Raw genomic sequence first — 7,886 nt, 5'->3', positions numbered from 1 at the left:
TTTTTTTCTTGTTGCTATTCTGATTGGGTGTTTTCTGCTACCTTATCTTCTAAATTGCTGATTCAATCCTCTGTGTCATCTAATGTGTTGATTTCTTTTAATGTATTTTTCATTTTAGTTATTGTATTCTACATTTCTGACTGGTTCTCTTTTATATCTTCTATCTCCATTTTTATGTTTCTTATCTCTTCGTTTAAGTTCTCGCCGAGATCACTGAGCATCCTTATCACCAGTGTTTTGAACTCTGCATCTGGCAGGTTGCTTATCTCTGTTTCGTTTAGTTTTTTTTCTGGAGCTTTGTTCTAATTTTTTACTTGGGACATTTTTCTTTGTCTCCCCATTTTGATTGCCTCACTGATTTGTTCCTATGTATTAGATAGAGCTGCTAGGTCTCCCAGGGTTAGTAGAGTGGCCTTATATAGTAGGTGTTCTGTGGGGCCCAGTGGCACATTCTTCCCTGGTCACCTCAGCTGGGTGTTCTAGGTGTGTCCCTTGTGTATGTTGTGAATACCCTCCTGTTATAGTTGGGCCTTGGTTGCTGTTTGCATGTCAGTGGATGGGATTGACCCTCAGGCTAATTGGTTGTTAGGACTGGCCATTACTACAGTTGAGGCACTGTTATGCAGGGGCTGACCCTATGGAGCAGGATTTGCTTTAGCAGGGCTCTGGTACCTGCCCAGTCTGACCTCTGTGTCATTCTCAGATGTGGCCCTTTGTGGTGCTCTGGCTTGTTCTGAAGCTGACCACCCAGTTGTCAGCCCTAGGGTCTTCTAGGAATGGCCCCGCCATAGGCCATGTTCAGCCACAGCCTGTGCCCTGCCTGAAGCCACCTGGCATTAGCCACAAAGCAATCCGCAGATGGCCATTACCCCAACTGAGCTTGGAGGTGCCTCCCGAGGCCAAGCTGCAAACTGTGGCTGGCTGCTGCTAATGGTGGACTTGGGGCTGTTCAGCAAGAAGTATGGGACATGCTGAAGCCAGATGCTGCTTGTTTGGGTTTTGTGAATCTTTGAGAGATTTTAGGAATGTCTGCAGCATGAGCTAAGACAAGCCGTTTGTATGGAAATACCACTGGAGTTGGCTTGGGTGGGCCCACAAGTTGGTAGGGGCAGGGTCTCAGGGAATCACCCGGATGGGGCAACCAGTGTTAGCCTAGTTGACAGAGACTCAGATATAATGGCTGCCTGTGTTTGCACGGTGGGAGTGAGGAGGACTCAACAGAGAAACAATGGATTGTGCCAGTACTTCTATCTGGGAGAAAGCTGCCCTTCTAGTCCTTGCCCTGAGGCTAGTCAACTCAAGACCTCTGTGTATATTCCTGGTGCTGGAACTCAGAGTGAATGAGTTTTTCAGTGAGTAATTTCCCACACTGTAGGCCCTTTAAGAGGAATGCCTGTGACTTCAGTCACCCTCCATTTCACACAGCCACAATCTTCACTGGTTTCACAGGCAGAAGTTGTAGGAACTTTTCTTCTTGGCACTGGAACCCTGGTCTGAAAAGCTTTGTGTGGTGCTGGGATGCCTCGCTATTCCAGGGGGAACTCTGCAGCCGAGTTATCCCTACTGACTTTTAACCACCACACTCAGGTGTGACACTAGCCAATTTCCTGTCTCTATCCCTTCTATGAGTCTCGAGGTGGCTTCTCTATGTCCTTACTGTAGAACATCTGTTCAGCTGGACTTCAGGCAATTCTCAATGGTGATTGTTCTGTAGTTTAGTTTTAATTTAATGTGGTCGTGAAAGTAGGCAAGCACAGCATTTACCTACTCCACCATCTTTACCGGAAATCCCTAGGAATGCATTGTTTTTGGCAAGATTGTTTTCCTAAGGAGAAGGAAGGTCAATTAGGTGAATTATCTCACTAGTGCTGACCAGGTAATTCCAAGTTGACTTGTTAAAAGTTAAATTTCTGGAAAGCTGAAACTGCAATTAGATTTAATATTAAATCTTGGTTAGATGATGTGGGACTTAGCAAAAGTGACTCCATTTTAGGCCTGTTTTTTTTTTTAACAGTGTTACACAATAAAAAACAATATTCTTCGATAGACAGTGTTTTGTACTTTCTAACACTGAAGGTTTGACCTTGGGTTAGTTTCTGCAGCAACACTATAGTTACTGTTAGCTTTACAGACTGCCTGTCAATGACAGTGGCCATTTTATGAATTCAGCATGAAGCAAAATTATGATGAAGCACGTTTACCATGGAGAGCAATTTATTATTATACTAACCATGTTTAAGGAGAAAATGTGACAAAAAGAAAGGTAGACAGAAGGTACTGTGACTATTTACAGATTATTACCTTACCTAAACTAAGGAAAAATAATAAAGCAAATTTTAGACTGTAGACTGTGTCAGGTCTGGATAAATAGCTAATATAAAAACTCAAGCTTACCAATGGCAGAACTGCATAGCAGCCACCAGACAAGGCCAGTATGGTGCATACACCAGTTTTGCATTTTTAGGAAATCTTTTTAAATGATTAAATGCAGCCAGTATTTCTTTTCCATTTTCTTTTGTAGCTCTATTTGTCATATTTGTAATATCCAAGACCAAAAGCCACATTGCTAGGAAAATAACCCACCACAGAACTCCTATTTTCTCTTCCCCAAATGGCCGTTAGTTTCACTCTGAATTATTATATTCACTTTACAAATGTTGAATATTATAGAAAGAAATAGAACTGAGGAATGGTGTACTTCCAGCTGGTATGTTAATTGGACACTGTTTATTCAACAGCAGCATTAAGAATATAAAAACCTCATCACTAGTGCTCTCTGAAAAGTCTTTGCAAATAATAGCACTTATATAAAACTTAAAGCCTGAATGTTTCTTGTTTATGAGTAACATAGTATTAGCATATTAAAATCAGTATTAACCAGTGCTGGAATTGTGTGCAGAAGCCTGTCAATGTACTAATGTTAGTAGTCTTAGAAACTCCACATCTGCCACAGGATTAATTACTCACATAAAACATTATCATTTCCCCATATCTCCTATGAGAAGGAGCGGCTGCTGGAGTGATTAATGGCTCTGAGTGATATACAAAGGAATAAATGGGAATGTTACCCAGTGGATTGAGAGATCTGCTCTTGATTCGTATTAGAACAAGGTGAAGGACCTCGGTGGTGTAACATTTATTTCTCAGCGCCCATAGGCAATTAAAAGAAATGTCTGGCACAAACTCTGAGAAACTGTTTAAATGGCCAAGACTGCCTTCCCCTGGAGGCCTTTATGTAGGAGGAGATGAGGTTGGAGGTAAAGGCAGGTCACAGTGAACCTGGCCACTAGGGGTAGGTGAACTAGCTGCTGTTTATTGATGCCAGGTTTTCTAGGTCCTCCAGCCCTTTATTTCTCATTCAGTGAACAGCTCAGGTCACTTCCAGGGTCTGCACTGGCTTCTCTCTCTCTCTTACCACTATACTTTCTGCGTGATGTCAAGCTGATGCAAATTCCATTTTGAGAGGATGGAGGCAAAGAAAAGTAAAAGCGATTGAAAGACAATTTATTGTTTACAATTAAATCTAAAAGATTATAGTTCAAAGGTGAAAACCCAGCCTGCAATTAAGGCTAGTGAGAAGACTTAAATAAGCTATTATATGACAATTAACACAAATGGGAACAGGAGATAATCTATTGATTGCATCCCTGAGTATCCTTCGTGTTGTCCATCATTCCACTCAAACTCCTTTGTCAATCCCTAAACCACCTCCATTTTTCAGTAATTGGCCCACTTGTTCTTGGTTCTTCTGTGTTTCAAATAAGAGCAAAACTGACTTTTCAAACAAAACTAATCCTTAGATTTAGAAAATTCATTCCATTTCAGTTTCTACCTTCCCTTTATTTTCCATATACCTCTCTTTTGGGGGACGGATTCCCACAATTGAGACTTGGGAGGTTAAAGCTATAGCTAGTACTAAAGAAGCCGAGATAATTTTCAAAGTCTTTTAGCATATTATAATTAGAGAAGCAATTACAGTAAAGTTGGTGATAATTTAAATTTGATCAGCTGGATATCAGATGATGAGTTGTTTGGAACTGGCAAATCTGATTAATATCTACATGGTGAGCAGACTTGCCTTTCAGTTAAAAAAAAAAAAAGATAAAACTTGGCCACCTGGTTGGCCAAATTCATAAGCCTGTGATCCTGTGGAAATGCTATATATGCAAGTGAACACAAAGCTTAACACCGTGGGTCTTTTGGGGAGAATTACATTGACTGTGCATTCTGTTGAGTTCCCTCCTAACCTCTTTGCCTTCATTAAATTTCTGTTGCATTAAGCATTTAAATGCTACTCTTTTTTCACAGAAGACCTTGGAAGAAACTACTAGAACCTGATATTGTATTCTTATAGCATCTACATTTTTATCTCGCTTGCTTGTTCTTTTTCGTTAGATAGATCCAGTGTTGTCTGCTGTCATTCTGGTTTTTCAAAAGACTTACATAAACCCCCCGGAATAATCTCAGCCCTAAGGATGGAGGTAATAAGGAAAGGTGGGAGGAAGAGAAGAGAGAGAGAAGGAGAATGCAAATGGAATAAATATGTATAATTGGGAAATTCCGAATTGAATCTGAAGATTTGAGTTGTTGTTACTGGGATCCCAAGACCTGTGTTGAAACTTGAATTTGAGGATTAAATCCTTACTATTTTATAGAATTCAAGTGAGCCATTGGTGTCGAATTCTAGGACTTTGACTTGAAAATGGTTTAAATTATTTAAATTAGAGCATCACAGGGGACTCACAAGGTGGCATAAAAATGTCCCTGAGACCCTATTGCACATGCATCATGACATTACCAGCCTTTAAATGTGGTAGTGCTGCTACTTAAGGCATTGAAATTTTGTTTTATTTTGTGTCTTTTGTATGAGAAATCTGTATCCTTGGTGATTTAATACTACCCCCCTTTGGTTTTAAGTTTTAGGAAGCAATAGATTTAGTCAATGTAATTTATCAAGCCCTAAATAAAAACATTAAAAAAATCTAGCAGGAATTGTGGCTCCCTTTCACTCTCTCCTTTGTAATTCCAGTTATAGGGCTTATTATAATAAGTAAAAATCCTCTGAAGTTTATGTCTTCTATTACATACTACTAGTTCTTCAAAATCCATGTACATATTTCTACCAGAAATGCTAAACCTTTGAGAGAAGCAGGTCTGATGATTGAGTGTCTGGCTGGAAATCATTTACTATCGATGGTCACTCAGCTCAAGATTGTATCGCTGAAATGACTTAGGAAGAAAAATCAATAATACTCACATATTGTGCAGTCTTCTTAGAGGATCATCTGTTTTACCTCGCAGAAGTATTCCTTGCTCCAGATCATTCTTTTGAAATAAAAGCAGAATAAAAGGCAACCTAAATCATAGCTCATTTTCTCTTATGCCTTTATTTCAAGTTCCCCCCTTTTCTAGGGGGGAGGGGGGGAGGAAAAACAAGTCTCCTCTTGTTTTTAAGGAGCAAAATCATGAAGAAATAGATAGGAGAAGATGCAACTAAGATGGAAGGCTAATGTGGGTTTGTGTGATAATATTCCAATTGCTCATGTTTTCAACTGAGAAAAAAAATTCACTTGGGGTATATTTAATAATATCTCACTTTCAACATGATTGGACAAAGGAGGAACAGTTTTATCCCTGTGGAATGGCTTTCATGACTGGAGGATTGACTTTGATGTTACACACACACGCGCACACACACACACACACATACATGTCACACACAGGGCATAGTGGGTCACCATAGCTCCCATTCTCAGGTAGTTGCTCATACCTCCATTGTTCCCTAAATTTAATTCTTATAGATTTATACCCAGCCTGGATCTGAAACAAATTTCACAGCAGGGTTTTGATGAAATGTGTTGGGAGTGGGCCTATGTGATCTGGGAGAGGAACAAAATAACTTATTGGACTTTGAAATTGGAATCCATTTGGAGCACATATACATCAAAAGGTGGAAAAAAGAATCAACTGAACCAGTTTTCTCTTAGTTGCTCAAAAGGAAAAGTTTAGAAGAATAGCCTAATCTTTGGGTTGATTTGGAACTCTCCTTGGTGCTGAGAAAGCCCTGTGGCAATGGTCCCCACATTGCTGATTTAAGTGTGCCTGACGATTATGCTAGACAGTAATTCTCGTAGTGGGGTTGCGTGCTATGGGGGTGCAGGAGGCTATTTTATAAGGAACAAGGACACAACATTAAATAAGTTTGAATTCATGGTGTGAACATTATTCTTTTTGAAAGTCTTCATCTCTACTCACCATCATTGCTCATGTGACTGGTAGAATCCAGATGATCTCATCTCTTTCCATCTCTATCCTTCTTCTCTTCTTTCTATATTTATTTTAATGAAATGAAAGCTCTAAGTATATTTATTCCTTTATTTTACCTGCATCTCTGATCATTAGCTTTGGAGGATTTCAGCTCTGGTTTTCATTGGAGAGACCTAATGCGTACCCCGATAGAAAGGATAAAGAATGATTTCATTCTACCACTTTATTCTGTTTTTGACACCTCCATCTTGTATTTGCTTTAGTTGAACCATTCAGCTCGGTAATATCGAACTCAGCTTATAGAAAGTCAGGGCTCACTTTGATTTTCAAAAATGTGCTTTCAGATATTGCTCTTTGTCTATAATGTGTGGTTCCATTTCCAACTGGTAGGAGAAATGCCTACATGTCAGTGAAAATGGTGTTCTAATAGCTTCCTGTGTCCTAGAAACAGAAAAATTAAAGCATTACAGCCTTTTCTGTTACAGTGCATGTTTATTTAATGTGAATTGGCTGTAACACTATTGGTAAATAGGGAACGATGTTGGTATAATGCAGAGGTGATGTTGACTTGCACTGCATTAATGTTTTGAAGTAATTATAATCAAGATCACCACAACAAAAGAGAAAGCTTTGGCCAGATAGGAAAACTTCAAGAAAAACGCTGAAAATCCTGTAAAGGATTGACCTCCTTTAGCCCTAGTGACAATTAGGTTAGTAACTTCAAGAATGGCTACATTTTTCAGTGTGTTAAGCTATCTGTGGAGGCTGAGAGTGCAGATAAAGAAGCTAAAAAGACATTTCTTCCTGTATTAAAACAAAAGATCTGATTTTCAGTTTCAATGAAACTGGTCTCTATTATTAGCACATGCCTCCAAGGACTTATATCTGTAAGGAGGAAGTCCGGGCTGCAGGTTTAAAACTGCAAGTGATCAACTGATTGTGGTGCTGGGTGCTAAATGCCAGTGGAAAGTTAACTGCCTATATATTTATGAGAGTTGTTATTCTTTTTGTTAGAGCTTTGGTGGGAAAGTTCTGTAAATTTTTGTTTCAGTTTCCCCAACACTACTTTCCCACAAAGCCTTGTTATTTTTAGCATGCAATTTAGGGGTATATGTACATAGAGTTATCACAGAAATGCCTGTAAAACATCTTGAATAGTTCAACTTCATATCCTTGGACATGAATGCAACCAATATTTCACCAGTACAGAAAAAGCAACTCAAGACAGCACTCTATAGAAGTATTTCAGTGAGAGGTGCTTAGCAACGTCCAGGGCCTCCAGCATTCAGCACGTGGTGCCATAAATGCGCGTGGGCACATACACTACTGATCTATCCTGTGGGAGGGAGATGCTGCTGGCTGGGTTTAAGATTATTTAAGAAACTTTCAATCTAGGAGAGTTAGCTTTTGTTCCTCAATATGCTCTCTGTTGTTTGAAATCCAAGTAATCTCTCTTTTGAGTGTTGTGCCTGCTGTGTGGTCCATGCTGCTATGTTTCTATCTAGAAACAGCAGAAAAAAAGACGGAATTTTAACAACTTGGAAAGTGGAGTGCATGCCCCTCAATTTATGTTTGTATTCTATTTCTCAACTTCTACAATGTAAAGAGAGCCAGATTCC

The sequence above is a fragment of the Pteropus vampyrus genome, unplaced genomic scaffold (genome assembly GCF_000151845.1).
Source record: "Pteropus vampyrus isolate Shadow unplaced genomic scaffold, Pvam_2.0 Scaffold39, whole genome shotgun sequence".
Taxonomy (NCBI): domain Eukaryota; kingdom Metazoa; phylum Chordata; class Mammalia; order Chiroptera; family Pteropodidae; genus Pteropus; species Pteropus vampyrus.
This window is presented reverse-complemented; position numbering follows the sequence as displayed.